The sequence below is a fragment of the Myotis brandtii genome, unplaced genomic scaffold (genome assembly GCF_000412655.1).
Source record: "Myotis brandtii unplaced genomic scaffold, ASM41265v1 scaffold522, whole genome shotgun sequence".
NCBI lineage: Eukaryota > Metazoa > Chordata > Mammalia > Chiroptera > Vespertilionidae > Myotis > Myotis brandtii.
In genome coordinates, this window is record NW_005369894.1 from 660792 (window position 1) to 685597 (window position 24806).

Sequence of the window (24806 nt, forward strand, 5' to 3'; positions counted from 1 at the left end):
GCGGGCCGGATAAATGTTTTCGGCGGGCCGCATGTGGCCCGCGGGCCATAGTTTGAGGAATTCTGATTGCTTGAAAGTGCCAAGCTTTTGGCTTGATTGAAGAACAAACATTCTCTAAACTGTTGAATACAAGGACTAGATCTTTTCACCCTAATACACAGTCTCTTTGGGGTTCATAGGCAACATGGGAAATCAGACTATTTTTCTGATGTCAGGACAATATAGTGAGTAGTACCCCAGTGCGCTAGAGCTGGTTCAAACTGATTATGACTGTCAATTTATTGCTTTAAATTTTTTTTTTCTAATTAAGTGATGCCTGTTGTTTGCTTAATTTTGATCATGGTGGAGTATTTACATCATGAACATCAGCAAATACTACACATAACTTAATTCTTTTGGTTTATTAGAGAGCTGATTTACCAGCACACCATTGGTTAATACATTTCAAGCTTATATCTATAGAAAATATTTTGCCCAAGTTTAAATAGATTATAGAAAAACTTTTCCCCAGAAAAGACAAAAAGAATGATGATATTGCTTTCACTATTTTTTGGGAAAGTATAAATTTTTTTATTTTTTTCTTTATTGATTAAGACATTACATTTGTGTCCTTATCCCCTCATTTCCCCCAACCCCACTCATGCCCTTACCCCCCTGGTGTCTGTGTCCATTGGTTAGGCTTATATGCATGCATGCAAGTACTTTGGTTGATCTCTCCCCCTTACCCCCACCCTCCCCTACCTCCCCTCTGAGGTTTGACAGTCTGATCGATGGTTCTCTGTCTCTGGATCTGTTTTTGTTCATCAGTTTATGTTGTTCATTATATTTTTTTGGAGCGGGCAACTTGCCAGTTCCTTTCAAACAATTAAAAAAGCAAACTCATCGATCATGAAGTTCTACATGTAGCAATCCATTAGTTATTAAATAATTTTACATGTTATTAGTTAACAAATTAGAAATCCACTATACTAATAACCCATCATCAATAACCAAATAAATTTTGATACTTCATTGCCATGAAGTATTATATAACATTTAGAAGGAAGAATGAAATAGATCTATATTTATTGACAAGGAAATGTCCTTGACATTTAAGCAAGTGAAAACAGTAACAAATTATACTCTGTGGTATGCACTGTGTTAAAGGCTACCCTGACCACATGCGTCTGTACTTGCACTTTAGCATCTAACAAGAAAAGGCCTTCCTCACTTCATCCCAAACAAGATTTCTTTTACTTCTTGAGGGCAGTGCAGGCTGATTTGTGTTTTGTGATTTATGTATAGAGACTTAGCTGCTGTTGATTCTGTCCTTACTTTTAGGGCAAATGGATCTAATTAAGTTGACTGTCAAAACTCCTAAACCAGCATTCAGTGTGGTCACACATTGGATGGAGTGTGTGTGGGAGACCCTTGCATTGTCGAATGGCTCCGCGTGCATGTGCAGGGCTAGAATGAAGATCTTTCAGCGAGCAGTGCATATCCTCTCCAAATTTTAAGAGTCATAAAGGTTTCATTATTGAGTAGGCGAAAGGCAAGGATTTCTTGTAGTACTTCAACTTTAGTGACAACCTAGAAAGGAAGAATTTAATTTAGAAGGTCGAACTGTATCTACTCTCTAGGATTTTTCCTCATAGGTCATTTTTTAATATCTCATTCCCTCTCTGTCAAGCTTGATAGAGCTTGATGGAGCTTGCTTTATGAAATTTCAAAACTGTAAAAAGCTCTTCTTATAAATAATAATGTTATACTTGTTACTTTGCTCTCTTCATTGAAAAATGACATCCTAGGGAATCATGTTTACTTTGCTTAGTTTTAGTAATTTGAGCAATTTTATATAGTATCTCATGATCCAGATAACAGTAATTAGAAACATTTGTTTATGTTTCAAATGTCATTTTTCAGTTCTCCCAAAACTTAGTTTTAAATACCTAAACCTTTGAAGTGAGGAAACACTGGGTGAGTGTTTTAAATATTGATGCTTTGACAGGTCCCATATGACTAATGATAATAGTTTTTAGAATAATTTGAAATATAAGTTATAATCAGAAAATTATATTTATTTCAGTAAAGTTTTTGAGCATCTTTTGTTTCCTTGTGAATTTTGACCTCAGGTCACTTTGGAAATGCATAGTGCATCTTCAGATATTGCTCTACATGTTTGAATAGGCATTTATTCTCAGGTGTTCTATCTTCTCTGGCATATAAAATTATAGGCTTCTTATATAATATCAAAAAAGTAGAAAGCTGTGGGAGTTACACAATTTCATTATGTCAAGCAGAACTACATTACAGCTTACTGTTTGTTCAAGTTAAAAATACATTTGATGAAATTGCTGGAGAAATTCAAGCACAATTATGTCAAAAAGAAAAAGAACTGAGTGCGATTACCTAAAATTTTTTGAGTGGTAGCAGTATTTTATATTAAAACATTCCTTTCCCCCCAAATTTTTTGCACATAGATTTTTATAAAATAACTAGAGGCCCAGTGCATGAATTCATGGATGGGTGGGGTCCCAAGGGGAAATAGGGGGGCCAGGACCACCCTCTGGGTGGGTGGTGGGACACCTTTGCTGGCCTGGGATCTGGATCCATCCTGCCAACATTCGCACTGGTTGTCAGGAGCCACCTGGCGGCCGCTTTTATATTGTTCCTTGCAGAGAGTCTAGGGAGGGGAAGTGGCCACGGTGGGTGCCCAAGGCCGACTTCTAGGAGGCCAGCAGCGCTGTCGGGATCGTGCTGGTGGTGCTGGTCCATCAGTGCCTGGCCCGTTCTCCGGAGATTGGACCTGCAGGACTACTGAGGGGGTGAGTGGCTGCCGCCAGGCTGGTGGGCCATTAGGACCAATCGGTCAGCTGAGTGGTGCTCCTGCTGTGGGAGAGCACTGACGACCACGGGGCAGCTCCTGTGTTGAGAGTCTGCCTCCTGGTGGTCAGTGCGCATCATAGCTACAGGTCGACTGGTTGTTCGGTCGCTTAGGCTTTTATATATAGAGATTGTTTGTGATAAGATAGCATATTCTTAATCAGTGACTGCCCAAAAACAGCTTCATAAAATTTAAAATGTTACTAAACACAAATCTGCATATGTGATACAGACCATCCTTATTTTAGAAAATAGGAATTCAAATGAAATTTTAACTTTTTGTTACATGTTTAAGCTGGTGTACATACATTCACTTATGCAACAGACGTTCTGGAATTGTGTTGATGCTCTTATTTGCCATCTGAGTAGAAGTGGCCATCTGCCTTGGAGCACAGGGTACAAGAATTTTCAAAAGACCCATCCATAGGTTTTAGCTCCTGATACTGAGAATTTTAAATTATCTGGTCAGCGTATGAGTGGAGTTTAAATCTGGGTGCATGATTTTCTTTCATTGATTGTGTCAAAAAGTGGCTATAAGCGGGCAGTACATGGGCCAGATACAATCTGCAAAGGTGTTTTATTGAGCCAACAACATGTTTTTTCACCCCAGAGCAGACATTTAAAAATATGGAGATTGCACAGAAAAATCTGGATTTAAGGGTTTTCTTAAAAATCCAAAGGAACTGGCCCTCACACTCACTATTCCTTGGCAGCCAGTGCCCGAAGTAGGTTGCCTCTCTTCTGTGGATCCTCAGCCCTTCCATTCACTACAGTCATCTCCACTCTGTTGTCTTCCTGTCACAGAGGCTGAGTATCAGTTACCACTCATCCTTGAAATTGAACATCATGCCTCATAATTCAGAAATACTTAGCAGAAACTATGTCTCTAGCAAATGTCAGAAAACAAAAGATAGAAATGACCAAGTTTCAAGATAAATGTGTTGAAATAATATAAAGTGATCCACTTTACCAATTTTTGTTTATTTTCCATCAGTTCTCATAGATATTTTAAAAATACCTGCATTGACATATAATTCATATACTATAACCTTCAGTTGTTTAAAATTGATAATTCAATGGTTTTCATTATATTCACAGAATTGTGCAGCCATTACCGGTATCTAATTTTGGAATATTCCATCACTTACAAGAGAAACTTTATTATCATTATCAGTTTTTATAGACATTTAAAAGTGGAACCTAATAAACAAAATAATAGGCTTTAGTGCATAATCCAGATTTTATTTCAAAATTTAAGAAATATGAATTTCATGTCTCATGAACAACTGTTTTGTCCTATCTTTATGTATAGTACTTCATATTTTATAACTAAGCCTCTCATCTTCTCACCAAAATATTGATTTGAGGGGAAAAAGCAGAGCCAAAAAATCGTGTACATGGTTCAGATCATTCTAAATATACTTTCATAATTTGGTGGAGATGTATCCCTTTCTCTGTGATATGGTGATGACAAATTGAAGGAATCTTTGTTGTTTTTGTCCAAGTTCTACATTTTTTTATTGTTGACTAGAGGCCCAGCGCACAAAATTTGTGCACGGGTACAGTTCCTAGGCCTGGCCTGCGATCAGGGCCATCTTCCCCAGCTGCACACAGCTGGCCCCGCCCCCCGCCACCACCCACCCCCAGTTCCCTTTCGTCATTGGTTGATCATTGCCTGACAGCCAGGGGAAGGGACCAAGAGGTACGCTGTTCCCACCCGCTCGCTGGCCCCGCCCCCACAGCGGGTGGCCATCAGGTGATCAAAGCCTGCCAGCTGGGGAAAGGGACCAAGAGGGCGTCAGTGCGTCTCATAGTGACTGGTCCAGTGGTCATTCTGGTCATTTTGCTGTTAGGGTCAATTTGCATATTACCTTTTTATTATATAGGATAGAGGCCTGGTGCATGGGTGGGGGCCGGCTGGCCTGCCCCGAAGGGGGCCCCAGTGGGGCCAGCCTGGGCAAGGTTTGCAGGCCAGCCATGCCCCCATTGAGGTGGGGGTCCCCACTGGGGGAGGGGCTGGCCTGGGTGAGGCACCACGGGCAGTTTGCAGGCTGGCCACACCCCAGGCTTTGTCAGGAAGGACGTCTAGAAGACGTCCAGTCTAATTAACATATTATCCTTTTATTAGTGTAGATAGTATTACAGATATCTCCCATTTTCCTAGGTCTTTACTACCCTATTGCCAATGACCATGGGCTATGCATATAAGCATATAAATATTAAGTGCTGAAGAAGTGTTCAACAATCATACTTAACCCTTTGTACACTGTTAATCCAACAAGTTCTCTTTAAAGTACTAGCCTCAGTATGAGATGCTGTCTCAATGGAATAGAACTGTTGTTCTCTTATCACTACTTCGGTTGCCCTTTGCAGGGCAATGTGGCTTCTAGCTGTTGAGGAGACCATATGCTCTCAGAAAGCTCTTATTTGCATGGGAGTAGTTTTAAATAAGCCCACATCAGTTGTTATACACTTCAGTTGTTATACACTTGGGCTGCTCATTAAAATCACTTGGGAAAATTTTTAAGAACCCTATGCTTTCCCATTCCCAAGACTTATTTCATTTCTTTAGGTGCCATCTGATATGGGCATGCTTTAAAAGCTCCCAGGAGGTTTTAAGGTACAGCCAAGTAACTCACTGCTAGGCTGGATAGGATAATTAATTATTTTCCGTGGGAACTGGCCTGATGGCCTGGTGGTTTCGTTATGGATTTTGAGGACTCAGGAAAATAGAGAAGACCCATTGTATAAAAGACCCCAGTAGAATTTTAGGGAAAGGAATTGTGCTGCTTTTTAACTCCATTTGAGTTTGAGCCTTAATGTAATTAAACACGCCATTTACTCATGCCACAAAGGTGTATTGAGCATCTATGATGTGCCTGGCACTGTGCCACTATGAAGATAAAATGGGGCACAAGATAGCCATATAGCTGCCATTGTGAGACTTGGAGCCAAATCAAGAAGAAACAAGTTACCAAACAGGCTTCATACAGTGCCCTGGGGAAGGTATCTACCCAGAATAAGAGGAAAGGGGATGTCAAGGAAGGCAGTGAAGTTTAAGCTGAAAACTGAAGGGTGAATAGGGCTTGTCCAGATAAGATGGTAGGAAGAGAGAGCATTCTGAGGAAATAAGATCCTCAAAGGCCAGAAGCAAGAGATTATGGGTGCATTTCACAGAACAGAGAAGTTCAGTGATGCTTAGGAAGGTTAGGAGAGTTAGATGAGGTTGAACAGATAAACAGATCTGAGGATTATAGTCTTGTCATTATCCATGCAAGCAATGGTTGAATTCTTGCTACAACACTGAGAATAGATCGAGAAAGGAGGCAAGAGTGAAGATAGAAAAAAAAAATGCTGAAGCAGAAATCCAGGTAAGAGATGATGGTAGTGGCTTCAGTTACACAAGTAGAATTGGAGAAGAGTAAACAGGTTTTGAGAACAGGAGTCAGTTATTGGGTATTTGGAGACAAAAAAGGAGATGGGTGCAAGGATTACATCCGTATTTTGGTATGGGCAGTATGGCCAAATTAAAATAAGAAACTTGGGAGGAGAAACACAAGAAGAAGTTGGTAGGTTTGGTTATAACTATATCCCATCTAGGGCTTCTGTGAACAGAACAAATGAACGGTGTCATGGGTAGCAGGTAATACAAATCTAAAGCTCATGGCAGATGTCAGGACTAGGGGAGTATAAACAGTTATAGGATAATTAAACCAGGAGAACATCTAACCTCATCCAGAAAGTGAGAAGAGAGGGAAGTCTGTGTTTGGAAGTTTCAGGAATAAACGAGGTTGTGAATCCCTTTCCAGTACATTGCACATCAGTATAACTAGGCTACCGTTCTGGCTTTGCCATTGCCATGGGCCAGTGATCTAATTGTTCTCATTTCATTTTCCTCATCCATTCCAGGAGAAGCACTTGCCTCCACCTAACTCATAGGTTAGTGGTAGTGATCTACCTAAGATGTCTGTGTTCTAATCCCTGGCACCTGTGAATATGGTAGGCTTCATGGCAAAAGAGAATTAAGCTTGCAGATGGAATTGGAGTAGCTGATCATCTGACTTTAAAATTTGGATGCTATCCTGGATTTATCTTGGTAGGTGCAAGCAACCTTCAAAATGTAGAGGAGAGAGGGGAAACACAGGACCAGAGAAATGGCAGCATGACAAGAACTTGGCCTAACTTTACTGGCTTTGAAGATGGGGGGATGGGTCCTGAGACAAGGAATGCCGGCTGCCTCTAGAAGCTGGAAAGGCAAGAAAACCGATTCTCCCTTGTGGACTCCAGGAGAAACACAGCTTGCTGGCACCTTGATTTGAGCTCACTGAGACCCATTTTGGACTTCTGATGTCCAGAGCTCTCAGAGAATAACTGTACGCTGTTTTAACCCACTGAGTTTCTGGTACCACAGCAATAGAAAGCTAAAACAAGTATTGGGCAAATAAAATCAAATTATGGATATGAAATAGTTGTAAAGTCAGCAAATGGGTGTACAAATAGACAAGCTTATGAGAGCACGTTCATGAGTTTCTCTACTAATTTCAGTGACAGATGTTTAGCATTAGTTGGTCCAGATGTGATTGCTTTTAACATTAGACTCTTAGCAGTTACTAAGTAACAGGAAAAATGATCAGAAGACAAATGGCACATAAATACACAATTAACCATGATAATTCTGGTATTGAGATATCGGTGGAGGACTGTCCACATTCAGAACCTCCTTTCCACTTGGCTGGGGTGTGACTATACCTGCAACCTGTGTCTAAGATGGGCATGGGCCTCGAAATTAGCAAAATTCATTGAGCCTCTGGTGTTAACTCGCCTGTGGAGGTGTTGAGAAGAGATTATATATGTAATCAATCCCTTTCTCCTCTCCACTCCTAACCTCAACCAGTTTCTCCTCCCACCAAACATATAAGGACACCCAGTTTCAGGTGGGTTTAGAACAGCCAGTAAAACAACCTCAAGTACTTCTGATAGATCATCTTAAGAGATTTGGGTGTGTTTTTAAGGAATATTAAAGAAGCTTTCTATTCTAGTAATTTTTAAAAGCCCATATGATCTAAAGAAATATGTTGCAGATGGTGATACAGGCCTCAAGAAAGGCACAAAGAGCAGGAGTGGCTGAGCCTGGCATGCCTTCTGTCTCAGGAGGGCTCAGGCCAGCAGATCACAGAATCGGGGGCAAGGCAGGGCGGGGCAAGGTCAGGCTGTGGAGAGTGAAGTAAATAGACTGAGCTTTGGGAACTGGACTGAAGAAGACTCTGAAGAGAAAATTTTGACATGTTATGAATAGTCAACTGGTGGTAAGTTCTGTGCCATCCATGGTCAGTATCTATCAGCTCTGTCTAACCCAGGGGTGGGCAAACTTTTTGACTCGAGGGCCACAATGGGTTCTTAAACTGGACCGGAGGGCCAGAACAAAAGCATGGATGGAGTGTTTGTGTGAACTAATATAAATTCAAAGTAAACATCATTACATAAAAGGGTACGGTCTTTTTTTTTTTTTAGTTTTATTCATTTCAAATGGGCCGTAGTTTGCCCAGGGCTGGCTAACCCCAGGTAGAGAGAAAGATAAAGATGATAGATTTTCTTCTTGAGTGTTTAACGGTGTATTTTCCTAATTACAAAACAAGGAATCTTCAAAATAGTCTGTTAGGTAAGTGAAGTGATTGTTATTCCCATTTTACAGATGAAAAAACAACTGAGGCACAGATTGATTTATGAATTCGGTCAAGGTCACATAGCTGGTAATGACAAGTAGAGTCACATGGCCTAGAGGCAAAGCCCTTAGCTGGGAATCCAGAGCATCTATCCGATAATAGCACTGCTCCAGCTCCAGATTTAGTGTCTGTGGCTGAATCTCTGGGAGGCAACTTGGCAAATCAAGATGCGGTAACTGATGTTGAGGGGATTACCTAGGCAAAGACCCCAGTATGGACAACAGGGATAAGATGCAGGCATCAGAACTGAGGGCATTGAGCACCCTGAGTGTGGAGAAGGCTGAGCAGCAGCACAGTCACAGTTGATGAACATGTTGGAATGTAGAGTACCAGCTTACCACCCCTCTACCCCTCCCAACTGCCCACTCTTCCCATGGGCATTCTTCTAAGTGCCTCCATCCAGAGACCAAGCATGAGAATCCTGGTGCTTGCCAGTACATGTCAGTCAGGCACAAGAAGCAAGTGTGTGTCATCAGCTGAATTGGGGAGCAAACTTTCCACTCAAACAAGAAAGAAACCAAAGGATTCAAAGTAAGAGGAAAGGGGGAGGGGGTAGGTTTCAAGCTATCAGTGGGATGGAAGGATGGAGGCTCTGTATCCCATTTCTCAAAACTCCTAACGAAAGGAAGAAGCCTTTTGTAAGAATTGTGCAAATTGAATCCAAAACCACATGTCTTCCCCTTTATAATACTGTTACTGTGGAAAGTTATTATATGTGTGTCTTAGAAGACTTTAAAATGGAAATAAACATTTTCCCCAAATCAGCTGTCATCATCAAAATGTGAATCTGTCTTACTGTTAGAAATTCTGAGTTAAAGAAGTTTCTATTTCTAAAACTAAATGCTGATGAAAGCTATACAGTCCAAAATAGAAATTTATCCCCCCTCAGCATAAACATCTGAAGTTTGAGTTATAGTTAGTTGGTCCAGTATTGCACAGAAAAGACATAACACACACATCAAGTGAGGATAAAGATACATCTTTGTTCTTTCTCTGAATTACAACTGTTCATCTTTCTTGAGTATTAAACTAAAGATCCACAAAAGATGCTATTTGCCTCCAAAGATTTATCACTTTTACTGGAAAATATGTCAGAGTATTGATGACAGGATTGGGAATTTTAACATCCACATTTTTGTTCAATTCGTGGAAAGTATTGTGAACAAGGTGTAGCCAACGTTGAATGACATGCTCCCCTTGTCACAACAGAGTTTGTAATAGTCTCATTTCCATGAAATTAAAGGAACACTTTTCCTTGTTCTCTTGGAGATGATACAAAACTGTGTTACATGTAAGACCATCTTTTAGTTAAATATTTCAGAGAGATAGATAAGGCTAATTTATTAAAAACAACAACAAATTGATAGAGCTTTATGGTATATGGGGAAAGTTCATTTGTAAAGAGCTTCATTGTGGTGTTTGTGTTTCATGGAAATGAAACTTAGTAGATTGGATGTGCTACGCTCTCATTTCTATCAGACTGACGTTCCATTGCAGATGATGGTGGTTTTAAATGTATTTAGTTTGCCATTTACTTTCTCAAATACATTGGGAATAAAATTGTGGAGCATATTTAGACAAGCTAAAAACCAGCACTCAAAGGCAGGGGAAGGACTACTTTCTAGCAGTCATTGAGTTAGATGTGGAAGCAAATATGGTGGCCCTAATCCCAGGGGCAGTCAGCCTTCTGCCCAGTCGGCTGCTCTTTTGCACTTTGAGTGGGAAACGGCAAGAAGTTACACTGAGCCTTGGCCTGAGGAATCCGGCCAGACGAATACGAGCCAGGAAATTCAGGGGGGTTATGTGCTGGAATTTGCCTAAATCTTACTGTAAAGAAGTAAGATTTCTTTCTTTCTTTTTTAAACCAAGAAAAGTAAAACTTTGAGAGACAATTTTTGTAGAATTACTCCCTATAAAGGGAGAAAAAATTCAGAATTCAAAAAATCAAAAGAAAAAAAAGCAAGAAAGCTTTCTAAAGTAAGCTTAAACTGCTAGTCCACTGGAAAAATTGTATGCCTTAATTTGCTACCAATCTCAGGGGTGTGATAACTGCATGAGAAGCCAAGCATATTTTCAGAACTTTTAGCTCTGAACAGTCCTCCTCAACCCCACCCGATGAGCAGGGCTTTCCTTCCTAGTCAGCATCCATTTAGCCCTGCACAGGCTGCGTAGGCTGGGAATGTTCTCCTGCTCTCTTAGAGTCATCTTAGTGAACCCGTATAACTGAGAGCATTTCTACTCCACCCTCAACCCTGTTCTAATTCCTTTTTAACATCTGGAGACATGGATTAATACATAACAGGTATTTCCTCACTGGATACACCATGCTTCTCACTGATAACAAATTGCTTTGGAGAGTACAGAAGAAATATAAAAGGTGATGCATCTCTGTCTGAAGGAGCCAGCTACTTATTTGAGGAAAGAACAGTGCACTTAAGTTATTGTTGCATAATAGAGGAAATTACATAAAACTGGCCATTTACATCTTGAAGAGCAAATGCTGTGAACAATATAGAGAGGATATTTGGAGAGTCGGGAAAGACTTTCTGGAAATGATAGTCCTTGAACTGGGCTCCGGGGGCTGGTGTAGAAGAATGGGAGGGACAGTTCAGCTAGGGGAATCCCAGTGCACTGGGACATGTGAGCACAAGGAGTTGGCTAACTGTGGACATAGGGGCATTGGATTTGATCGCCTGGATGCACTGCCAATACCTACTAAGCATGGTGTCCTTAGACAAATTCCTTCAATTCCAAAGGCTTAGGTTTCTCATCTGCTAGTTAATGATGACAGTAGAATCTCGGGGTTTGGGGTCAGAAATAAATGAGATCATAACTCCAAAGTGTTTAAGATAAAGCCTGATACATGCTACATGGAAAATAATTGCTAGTTATTACTTTTCAATCATATTCTACTCTGTAGCCATCTTTCAGCATTTAATACTGGATTACATACCCTTCTGTTTGGACATCCCTTCTCCCTCAGCTTCCTCTTCCATCCCTGGAAGACCTCCCCTTGGCCTCTTTACTCTTTCTATTGGTGAGCGTTTCACTGTCATTTCTTTAAAACTGCCTGTGTGGTGGGTGTCTTCTCCAATGTCTCTCCTCTAACCTCTCTCCTAAAGCACACTGCTGTCTGCTGGACCTTTCCCCGTGGATAGCCCGCAGGCACTCGTAGCTGGACATGTCCAGAACAGAGTGTGCTGTTCCTCCTGCTCAGCTCACACCTTCTGTTGGTGATCTGTCATCATTGCCAACTGGTTTCCAGCTCCTTGTAAGGGCTTGTTAGTGTCACTGTTCACTGCTTTTCTCAGTAACTTCTCATCACATTAGTTGTCAAGTGTATAGCTTGCATTTATTTTTCTCTCCTTTGTTTCCACTGCTAGAGCCCCTGTAGCTCCTTCTAACTAGTGTCCTTGACCCTCTGCAGTTCATCCTTTTTGCAGACGATGCTGCATGTTAATTTCCCCAGAATCTGGCCATGATCAGGCACCACCTCTGCTCCGAAGCCTCCAGTTCCTCCCTGTTCACTGCCCGCTGAATGCCGTGTCCCTGAGCAGGTAGCCAACCTTCTCTACAGAAGCCCGGACTCACCCTCCAGCTTATCCCTGACACATTTCTGTCCGTCCCCTTCGGGATCCACGATCCAGCCAAACTGAACAGCTGTGCTCCTTGAACTGCCCTTTGCTTTTCTGATTCTGGGCATTTCTTTCTGTCTGAAATATCAGCCTCTTATTAATAGCTTTTAGGTTTCACATTTACCCCTCACAATCCACCTGAGATCCCAAGTTCTGCATAGAGGTTCCCCTCCACTGTTATAGTATCTGTCACATCCCATTGTAGTTTTTGCACACATTTTGTGTTTCTACTCGACCATAATAAGCTCCGTGAGCACCTGAATCATATTCTGCTTCTCTTAGCATCCCCACCTCTCCTCCCCTTTTCACTTCCCAGCACTGTCTTCTGAGTAGTCGCTCTTCAACGGATGTTTCCTGGATGAATAATGCAGTAAGAAACATAAAGCTATTTAATTTTAAGGGAGGGAGGGATATTGATGAAAGTGGTCTTTCAGGAAGCTTATTCTGATATTAATTATATGAAGGTTCCGAGCTAATTTTTCAGAATATTTAAAACTTATGATGGGAAGTCAGTCATTTTTAATGAGATCCTAAACCCAATTTATCCTTTCAGGCATGGGGGTACTCTCAAAGCCTTTGGGATAGAGGTTAAAGGAAATTCTTCCAATGTTTATCTTCTCCTATCAATGTACATAGTTCAATATCCTCACTTTAATTTTTGTTAAATAAGTTTATAAACATGCCAAACCTTGTTGATACTGCCAGATATGACAGTTACATTTATAGATGATCTAGTGCGATAGAGAATCATAAGTCAAATTGCATGAATACTTGCACACCCAGACACACACACACTGTAAAAATTCAGTGGATATCAAATTATGCACAATGATCCATGGCCATCTTGATAGTTTTCACTTTTCATTTTTTTCGTTATCTTTAGGTTCAGTGTAGTTGGCAATGGTGAATGCCATTGGTAGTGTAATTGAGAATTACATCTATACTCAGCAATTTTGAAAGCTTAACTGCTGGTTTTCTCAGCATACTTGTAGTGTTACTGGCTGTACTGATCCTTCTAAAAGCATTTCACCATTAAGTATGTGGATCCTTGATGACAATTTCTGCCATGTTGAGTATTTAAGTAAAAAACACAGAATCAAAATTATGCTCTATGAGGGCAGGTTTTGGTTTTATACGAAGGATGGTGTAACAAGGACAAAAGGGAACTTGATAGAGATAATATTTTGATAGCCTGAATGCACTGCCAATAGAGATAATATTTTTCTTATTTTATTTAAAGATATTCAAGTGTATAATTGTCTTGCTAGTTTTCACTTTCCATTTTTTTCATTATCTTTAGGTTCAGTGTAGTTGGCTATGGAGAATGCCGTTGGTAGTGTAATTGAGAATTACATCTATACTCAGCAATTTTGAAAGCTTAACTGCTGGTTTTCTCAGCATACTTGTAGTGTTACTGGCTGTACTGATCCTTCTAAAAGCATTTCACCATTAAGTATGTGGATCCTTGATGACAATTTCTGCCATGTTGAGTATTTAAGTAAAAAACACAGAATCAAAATTATGGTCTATGAGGGCAGGTTTTGGTTTTATACAAAGGATGGTGTAACAAGGACAAAAGGGAACTGTTTCTCAGAGATAATATTTTCTTATTTTATTTAAAGATATTCAAGTGTATAATTATTTGACATATGTAAGTATCCTCCTAATAATTTCAACTTAATAGGAGTCCCTGCTTCGTTTATATCACTACGAATACGATGGAGAGTAATGCCTACCATAATGACTTTTCAATTCACCTAGACTGGTGATGGGAGGAGGGCAATATTGGTCCCCTGTGGACATTCTTTGTAACAGTGACACAGACATCTTACTCACCTTCATCTCTGCTGTGGACACATACATATAACTGACTTGGGATTACTCAGAAGCAGAACAAATTTTCCAGCATAATAGCTTCTCTCTTTTTTCTTTTTATTCTTGAGCTTTTTAATTCATCATTTTAATAATTCATCAGGAAGCAGGCTTGAAAGTAACACAATAAAACTTTATGTTTTCCTCTGGAAGAAATTGAGGGAAGTAACAAAATAAGGTTTGGTGCTTTTTTTTGGTGCATTAGTCTCCCACGTTTGAAAGTAAGAAAATATGCCAGGGAGCAGGCAGACACGAGGAAGTAATACTTTACTTGCAGCAGGAAATGTGTCCCCAAATACAGTATAGAACTGTACAGAGCTAAGGTGAAATAAATGGTGCTGTGGTTCTCTGTATTCATTTTCTTTTGCTGCTCTAATAAATCACCACGAACTAATTGGCTTAAAACATCACAAATTTATCTTACGTTTCTGGAGGTCAGAAGTCCATGGAGTCTCACTGGGCTAAAATCAAAGGGTTGGCAGGGCTGTATTCCTTTCTGGAGGCTCCAGGGGAGAACATGCTTCCTTGCATTTTCCAGTTTCTGCAGGCTGCCTGCATTCCTTGGCCATGGCCCATACCCTCTTCAAAGTCAGCAATAGTTAGTGGAGTCCTCATTTTGTTGCACTCTGCATTTGACTTTTCTGCTTCCCTCTTGCACATTTAAGGGCCATGGCAGTAACACTGTGCTAAACTAGCTAATCCAAAATAATCTCACTATCTAACAGCTGCTTAGCAACCTTAATTCCATTGGCTACCTTCACTTCTCTTTGCCATAATATATTCACAGGTTTGGAGGCTTTAGATGTAGACATCTGTGGGGGGTGATTACTCTGCCTTTCACAGTCTTCCTTCTGGCCTGCAAAGATTCACATCCAGCCTACTTCCAAAATACATTTACCACCCCCACCCCCAAGATCCCCACAAGTCCTCAACCTCACCAGCTCTACAATCCCAGATCTCATTGTGTGAATTTGAATTGCCTTTAAATAGCAAGAACTTAACTTGTTTTCCAAAAGCCCTGATGCTATTCTTGGGAAACCTTTCCTGAGATTTGGATTTAGAATTTGGATTTTGGACACACAGAGCAGGTCTTTCATAGACGTTAATAGATCTAGTACTTGCCCGTGCACACACACACACACACACACACACACACACTCATACACACACATACATAGTCTCACACATACTTTCACACATACACACTCTCTCACACATAAGAAAAGAGGAGGGAAGGAAAGTAGGGGGAAGGAAGAAATAAAAATAATAAACAACAATAAAGGATAGCTTATAGTGACTGCATGTGTACTGTTTGCCAGGCACTGTTCTAAAAGTTAATTCAAACCTCAGAACCAATTAGGTCCTATTATTAGTCTCAACTCTTTTATTACACAAGGAAACTGAAGTACAGAGACGTTAAGTAACTCACCTAAGATCACCTAGCAGGTGAGTGATGAGCAGGGGCCAAAGACTTGTGTCCTGGGCTCAGATCTCAGTGTGAGCTCCTGGCCACAGCTTAGAACTGTCATATTTGCTCTGCTGCTATCTTTGTTCTACTGCAGTGATATACTGGTGCCATGTAAGGTCAAGTTGATGAGGGCAGTAGCTTAAGCCCTGGGCTGCCACAGCAGATTAGAGAGAAAGCCATGAAAGGCCGTCCTCACCTCTCACCTCTCAGGCTGCAAGGAATACTATAGAGAAGAGACCACACACCCTTTCCCTCAACAAACTTTCCTCTGAATACTCCCCTCACTTGCAGGGCTGTACTCTACATAGTTTCTTGGAATCTGACCAATTAATTACAGTGTAACTTCCCCCTGAGAGTGGACAAGGTGCTGTGGTGTCCAGAAATGGTAGCTTTGATTCTCCATCAGGTAGTGTGTTCTTTAGGGATGGGTGCCCCTGGGGCATGCTGGATTCAAGGCTTGAGCATTTCTGATGAAGGAACAGGCAGGAAGTAGATATCAAGTGAGCCCCCAGGGTTAGAGTGGAATGATTCTCATTCAACAGAAAGGTAGGCTTACATCCTGACTCCGTCTTTATGGAATCAGTTTCACCAGGGGCTAGTTAGGATGGACCATCAGCTCTCCCTAAGCAGCATTTTAGGACTGTGCCATGGCTTTGAGAACAAACTGTCTTTGTCCTTTGTAATCTTTCATGCCACGCCTGCCAAAAGCAAAGAACTACTTGCACATAGAGGTTAAAATCCAGGGAGGGGAAACATACATAGCTTCTCTCCCTTGGTTATCCTAGCAGTGAATTAAGTTAGCAATGCTGGGTAAGGGGTGGTACATATATGGCCTGTTGAAGATGTTCTCTGCATTGCCTGTGGAGGGTAGAGTTATTGAACTCACAGGCAAACACTGACCAGTTGGAAGTTTAAAGAGTTTTACTCCAGTTATACTTTTTCATAGGCTTACAATCTCATTAGGACTATTTTACACTAGAATATTCTCTCCTATACTTTGAATCAGCACCAGCCATACATTCTTCACTGTGTTAGCCCTTGTGCCGAGCCAGCTCAGCCAAGGGTTCACAAGCCTGAGTGAGGGCGGTGAAGGATGAAGAAATGACAGACAAAGAGAATAAGCTGGGGTGGATTTTCCTGTGCCTGGCTGAGGCCACAGAGAGAGATCCAGATGGCAAGCTGAGCCTTTATTTTATAGTCAGAGGTAAACAAGGTAGTGGTCACCATAGTTACAATGTTCTTGTGAGTTTCACTTGTTTTGGCAGCACTTGCTGCATCTCCCTCAGCCCATTAGCTACCCAGATAAGATATAAGGAGCATCATAAGGTCAAGCCTAATTATGCTAAGAGGACTGTGCCCTCTAAGCTGGGACTTGTTTGTGGCTTTGCCAACAGGTCAGTCCAAGGCTTAACCCTATAGCCACGCCCTACAAGCCCTCACTGGTTGTCATTATACAAGTCTGCTCTGGTCACGTATGTCTTTTGATGTCCTCCAAATCATTATATACACTGTTGTTTTATGTCCCCATTGAGCACATTATGGATGGTGATCACATCTTACTTAAAATATGCCCCTCAGTACCTTGACCAACAATGAACTGATGCTAGGTTCTGATTCCTTGGTAATTGACTTTAGTAGACCTGTGCATTTCAATGAGGGCACTCTTAAGCAGTGATAGTGATTCTCAGCCCTGATCATCCATGAAAGTTTTTTAAAAAATCTATGTTCATGCTCCAACACAGAACAATTAAATCAGAGTTTGGATCCAATACTTTCCATTGGTTTAAACATCTCCAGATGATCCTAATGCACAGTCAAGGTCAAGAATTTCCGCAATAGATATAGGCAGTTTGTGGGAGGCACAGGAAGTTTAGGAAAGCCCAACTGCTTCGGCATTTGCATAGGAAATATGTCATTGGTTTTGCTTCTTCTTCTTAAGGCAATAAGAGACTGGGAGGAAAGGTGGGGAATGTCTCAGCACTGCCCTCAGCCTCTTTTGCGTGCCAGGGGCCAGCTATGGGCTGTGTACGCAGGAATATTACTACGTGGAGGTATTTTTCCAGGCCACACAATTCACCTTCCCAAATGCTTTCTTATTTCCTCATCTGTGACTCTTAGGGCTCCTGGTTCCCTCTGCCCTGTGTTTCCACTTCTAACAATCCCTCTAGCTGGCTTGTTCTTAGTCCTCAAGCCTCAAATCTGAACGTTTTGCTCTACTTTTTAACTTCGCAGAAGGCTCTTGTCATCTCAGATTCTTTAACAGCTACTTTTTGAAATTACTTCTTGCACTCGTATCCTTCATTTTGGCTTCAGTGTGCATTTTCTTCTACTAATATAATTTTCACACTCAAATGTCACATTTTGACAACTATGGATGGGTCTGAAACATAGGCTTTATCTTTAAACCGTCCTTTCTTTCCTATTTCTATTAATGGTACCGATATTTTGTTGCATCCATGCAAAAACATACACACAAAAGCCAAACTAAAACAACTCCAAGAACAAACGAGCAAAACAAAATTGAGTCATATTTGCCTTCTAATACTTATGTAACAATAAACTGTACATATTTCTTTCTTCTGCATTCCCACTGCTTCTTCCTTAGTCTGAACCCAGGATTCTTACTGCTCTCTAGTGTCTCTGTTCTTTTTGTGTCTCCCTCTTTATGCTATTGAACACTACTCAACTAACCTCACTCAAACATTGACACTACTTAGTCTACCCACCTGGGGAGGGGAGGGATCAAAGGCAGCTTCAAAGGTAATGGTATTCTTTGTCTTCAGTTGGGTGGAAAGTATAATGGCTCTTTATTCTTCTTCCGTAAACTACATAGTTGTTAGATATGTTATTTTGTGTATGTGATACTTTTAACTAAAATGAATTATAGTCATGTTTTTAAAAAGTCTAAACTATGTCTAATTACATTCTAGGGTCTCAACTTGAAATGAAATATCAAAGTTGTCCATCAGCTCATCTCAAATAAACTATCCACTGTGTTTCCCATTGCTGGCCTCTAGTCACCTTCCCTTCAGTCATGTTGATTCCTTCCGGATCCTTCCCTTCCTACCTCTGTTTCCCCTCCTTAACCTTATTCTCACTGTGTTTGTATCTGAGAAGTTCTTTTTCTTATTCAGTCCAAGATTTACATTTTTTCATCTTTTACAGCCCGTCTTTCTACACACTCTCCCTTCTCCTTGCCTGGAGCTCCTGTTGGCCTTTAAAACATCCACCTCTATGTTTGGTTAATATTGAGTTATAGTCTACTTGACCTATTTTGTTTGTTTTTTAGTGTTTCATTAACTTTTCTCAACTGAAATGTAAAATCCTAGATGGTTGACCATGAGTCTTTTGCTACTTTGTTTTAAATATGTTGGGAGATGCCATATGTGTTTGGTTTAATAATGCCATGTTGAAATAATCCAAAGAATGTCACTGTAAATGTGAAGCAAGACAAAAAATATTGAAGGGCAGGTATGATCTTTGAGTGCCAAGAACAATGGCCTTTGAAAATGACTGCAAAGCTCTACCAAATGCAGTGATCCTGTAGGCGAAGTCACCTTTTGGAACGTTTTGCTCAGAATCACTGGTGCTAATGTCGTGATTATAGCACAGTTTAGGAAGACAGGCGAAAATGGCATTTGGTACAAGTTTAATCTATTCTCTGCTTATCATCAAATCAATTTTCTTCCATTTTAAATTTCCATTTTTAGGTTCATTTTCATCAGCTTTTTTTTGATAAATGTGGCACGTGGCTTGATTTCTGAGTTGTGTACTTTTTTAAAAGATCATTTTCATCTAGGAACATTGCTGAAGAGTCCTGGAAAAGGAACACATTCTCTCCTGCCTGTGGCCTTCTATCTAGCAGGCAGCTTTTAATAAAGGCTGAAGCTTTTAACTTATTTAAAGCTAGAAGTTGATGTGCAAATGGCCCACAGTTTTAAATGTTAACTTTAATGCTTACTTGTTACTTTTTCAAATAATACCTGATTATTTAAGATGAGGATTATCACATTAAATGTATGCTAATTGTGCTGTGCTTCAGATACTCACCGTTCATTTAATTTTACACTCTTATGTTAAAATCCATCATTTTTATCAGAGATACAATTAAATCATTTAAGTATTGAAATACATTTTAATAGTAAGATTTGTTCACTTTCATTCTCCTTTGACTTAGATTGTAAGAATTCATTAGAATGTTCTCGTTATTATATGGTACACACACACACAAACTTTTTGATAAAAAGAAATTGAAAATTTGTTAAAGATGTGTCAGCTCCCTAACCACTCCCTCAAAAACAGAGCATTGTGTAGGCAAGTTTGGGTTACGTTTCTATCAATCCCTTAAGCAGAAACTATTTCAGAACACATAAAAGTTAAAAATCTTGTCCAATAAATTGTCCAAATCTAACAAAATTTTAACACTGAAACTTGGAAAAGACAGTACTGTATAAGAAAAAAAAAGTAAATTGCAGTGGATTAAATGTTTATGTTCCCTCAAAATTTGTGCTGAAATCCTAGCCCCCAAGGTGATGCTGTCAGGAGGAGATTATGCCATGAAGTTGGGTCTTGAATGGGAGTAGTGCTCTTAGGAAACAGACCACACTTGCTCCCTTGCCTCCTGGCATGTGGGATAACAGCAAACCATCTATGAAACAGGAAGTCCCTCTCACTAGACACCGAGCCTACCAGCACCTTGATCTAGGATTTCCCATCTCCTAGAACTACTGTTTGTAAGCCACCCAGTCTTTGGTATTTGGTTTAGCAGTCCAAATGGACTAAGAAAAGAGAAAAGAAAACTATAGACCATGTCCACAAATGGGATGGTTAATGTCTTTAAACACATACCGTTCACTAGGCACTGTGATAAATCTTTTCAGAGGTATAGAGATATTAAGTAATTTGTTGGAATTACCCAGTTACTTAGTAGTAAACCTGTACTTAAAACCCAGGAAAATCTGGAATCAGAATCCACATGCAGCTAATGAAATATGTTGGCTTCCTGGATACAAAAGTCCTAACTAAAATGTCGTGAAAAATAGAACCCATAAGAATACAAAAGAGCAATGCAAAATAACAAAGTAAATTATTCTAGGAATAAAAAGATGATATGACATAATTATTTAATCAGTTTTTATAATCTGTCATGCATTTTAATGCCTTTACAGTAATAAGGAATAGCTAATTCAAATGAACAGCATCGTATTTAATTAGAACATACAAGGCACGGTGCAAGCAAGGTTGACTATCTTTACTAGTATTCCACATTGTTCAGGAAGTCGCAAATGTCATCACATCACAAAAATAAAAGAAGTAAGAAATAGTGGAAAGCAACAGGTAACATGACTTATTTGCAGTGGATAAGATGCAGTGGGAAATCCATATGTGGGTCTGGATTCAGATTGATTGAAGTTATTCTCCAGAAATTCCCTCTCTAAAGCCTAATTTGTCCACATTTAAAGCCTCAATGGCTTCATCTATAAAATAAGGATAATAACAGCACTCATTTTGTGAGTTTGGGGGATTAAATAAAATAAATAATGTATTTATTTTAGCATAGAACCTGTCTTTAAGTAAGTGATCAATAATTGTCAGCCTATTATTAGTAAGGGCAATAATACAGGGGTGGACAAAAGTAGGTTTACAGTTGTTCGTATGGAAAAATATATAAGAATAAAGTCTGTGTTTTGTGTACTCAAACCTAAAACCTACATTTGCCCATCCCTGTACTAAAGCTTGAGAATAAAAATGAAACTTGAGTTTAGTAAATAAATGTAGAAAAGTACTGTTTTAATACCTACCACTAGGTTCATTTTCTTTGCAAAATTCTTTCTCTCCAGCACTGCTGTCCAGGGCAGCTTTCTGTAATCATGGAAATGGTTTGCACTCTCCAATATAATAACCACTAATCATGTATGGCCATTGAGAACGTGAAATGGAGTAGTGTGACTGAGGAGCTGAATTTTTAATTTTATTAGATTTCAATTCAAAGACAACATGTGGCTAGTGGCCACCATATCGGAAATTAAAGCCCTAGAAGGTCTCATTAATTCACATGGCTGTATTGGCTGTTGTTCTGCTGATGATTCCCAAATTAATTCGCCAGCCCACACCCTACTCTGAGCATCATGGATCACATGTGTCCTTTTGCCTGCTCCTCACCTACCCCTGCTAAAATATAAAGAACTCTCACTGTGAAAGAGATTTGCCTCCCAATATCCATCCTCTCCTTTAGTGACATGAACCCGCATTTGGGGGGTAAACATTTCTGCAGGATTCCTTGCAGCTCATGGGCTCTCCTGTTTCTCTAACCTGCTGCCTAGAATTGATGGCCAGTTTGAAGCTGGAGGTATAGAGTGGGCAGCTGGAAGAAGCCATGGCAGCACGGGGCTGCCTCCTTCTTTATGTGAGAATGTAACACATTTGTATCTTGTTTAAGACTATTATTTTGGGTTTCTTTGAAATAAATATCTGAATCGAATCCCATCCTAAGACAAATTATAAGGCCAACATTATGAAAACAGTCAGGAGGTTACAAATTGAGTGAATGAAAAGTCAATAAAATAGCAATAATGGTCTTCATCATCATACTAATGTTTGATCAATGCCTTACCTGGCAAATAAAGTAAATGCTAAGTAAATATTTGTTTACCTCAGTAACAACAAATGCCAGTTGAATGAATGTCTCTTTAAGAAAGATAGAGATAAGGTATTCATTCAACATATATCCACTGACTACCTGAAATGCCAGATAATATTCTCTGCAGAATGAAAATGAAACAAAATAAAACAAACACATACAATAAAAACATAATTAAGGTCCAGTACCTCAATATATATCTTTTTCACTGATGATTTGCAAATGTTGATTAGAAGAATTAGCTGGGATAAACTGCAGAATGAAAATGAAACAAAATAAAATACATATAATAAAAACATAATTAAGGTCCAGTACCTCAATATATATCTTTTTCACTGATGATTTGCAAATGTTGATTAGAAGAATTAGCTGGGATAAACTTTCAATTTAGAAACATCATTCTCTGAAAGCTAAACAAAAAATTAAGTCATACTCTTCCACTCCTGCAATATTTTCACATAACTTTTATACAAATGAACTCTAAAAATGAGTATGGACAGAATCAGCTGTAGATTGGACAAGCTTATTGCAAATATCGTAGAGTGTCAGCAACAACTTTAAAATGAGGATAAAAAAACATAAGAAATATCTTCAATACTACCAAACATTTATTAGGACAAGGTAATTAATTATATGCCAGACACGAATCTAAATGTTTTATACATATGTAATGCTTCAGCAGTGAAGCACGTATGATCTATCACTTCTATCTTATGGATATGGTAGGTCAGACCTACACAGTTAGGAAGCACAGCCAGGCTCAGCTCAGACACATAGTAAGTAGTGAAGCTGGATTTCAAACCCAGGCACTTTTGCTCCAGAACTGGTGTTCCTAACCCATTACACTGTACTGAAGAACAAAATCCTTGCTGCTTCCATGTTATTTATGTGCCCAGCACAAAGTGAACTCTGCCATCACATGGAATAATGCTTGTCACGGGGGAATATTCCTCTAGACTAGGAAAGGCCCTACTATCAGAATTTCAAGGGGTGCATATACAATTTGAGAACTACTTCATTCCTCTCCTTCTCAATGCTGAAATATCTCAGAAAACATCACTACTATATGAGAATCATAATAGGGAACATCAAATTTATATAAAAATTTATCTCCGTATTTCAAACATTTTTTATGTTATTTGTCCTTTATTCTCCTGGCATCACAGGATAATTTGTTCAGAATTTATGATGATAAAATTGGCCCCTTGTTGCTTTTTATATAATGACATTGTACCTTGTGATTTTAAAGGGAGTGAAATTAGAATAAGTGCTGAAATTAGGTCTGACTAATAGTAGTGAGAATCAAATGTATATTAAATGAGTAAATGAATGAAGTTGAAATAATAATTCACTTACAATACACATGCAGAACATTTTGATAATCAAAAAATGAATGTTTTTGCACAAAAGTAATTAAAGTCTGTCCAAACATAGTTAATTTTAGATTAAAAGTCTAATTACAAAATGTTTGGTAATGATGACTTATCTATTTGTTCTTGGTAACATTTCCTTAAGTAGGACAAAAGTTTGTGATTTCAGTTATCAAGGTGGAATGTGATATAAGATCCTAAAACAAATATAGATAGGCCTGCACATGAGTGAGTTATGTCCCAAAATGCATGAATTTGAAAGCTAAATATTTAGGACACAGAAAGACTTTGTGATTGACAGAATATCAATATACAAGTAACAATGATCCTAAACTACTGTACCAAAGCCCACTGGACCCATAGTTAACCAGGTTTCACCTCCTTCCTTATTTGCCATCCACATAGCTTCTTTGGTCAACTGCCCTTGCAAACCTTCCTCTGATTTTTTAATTGGTTCTTTTCTTAATATTGCTGAGAAGTTTTAATATATTTCATACACAGTCCTTTATCCAAAATGTACTTTGCAAATGTTTATCCTAGAGTGTAGCCTTTATCTTCATAATTTAGCAGGTTTTTCAAAGTCCAAAAGTATTTAATTTTGATAAAGCCTATGAATTTTTAAAGTGAATTATATTTTTGATGTTTGTCTAGGAAATTTCTGCATAAATCACTGTCATAAACATATTCTTGGATAGATTTTCTCCTAGAAGTTTTATAGTTTAAGTTTTATATTAAAGTCCATGATCTATTTTGAGTTAAGTTTTGCAAATGGTGCAAAAACATAAGATTATTATTACATATGCATATTAGAAAAACTGTCTATCAATTTTGTGCACAATTACAGTGTAGTGCCAGTATGATACTGTTATTTTTATTTATTGTGTGGTTTGTTTGTTTTTTTACCTTTTTATTGAATTTATTAGGGTGACATACTATATAATAAAAGGGTAATATGCAAATTGACCCTAACATCAGAACGCCAGGGAATGACTGGTCACTATGACACACACTGACCACCAGGGGGCAGACGCTTAATGCAGGAGCTGCCCCCTGGTGGTCAGTACGCTCCCACAGGGGGAGCTCTGCTTAGCCACAAGCCAGGCTGATGGCTGCCAGTACAGCGGTGGTGGTGGGAGCCTCTCCCGCCTCCTCAGCAGCACTAAGGATGTCCAACTGCAGCTTAGGCCTGCTCCCTGCTGGTAAGTGGACATCCCCTGAGGGCTCCCGGGCTGCCAG

The 24806-nt window shown here is 39.4% G+C and overlaps 1 protein-coding gene across 1 annotated transcript in view; it reads left to right on the forward strand.

Annotated features, from left to right (window-relative positions):
- The window catches only part of PRKD1 (protein kinase D1), a gene marked incomplete at its 5' end in the record, with an annotated part of 142384 nt that overhangs the window by 28202 nt on the left and 89376 nt on the right, over positions 1-24806 (forward strand). The gene's annotated exons all lie outside the window — the stretch shown is intronic.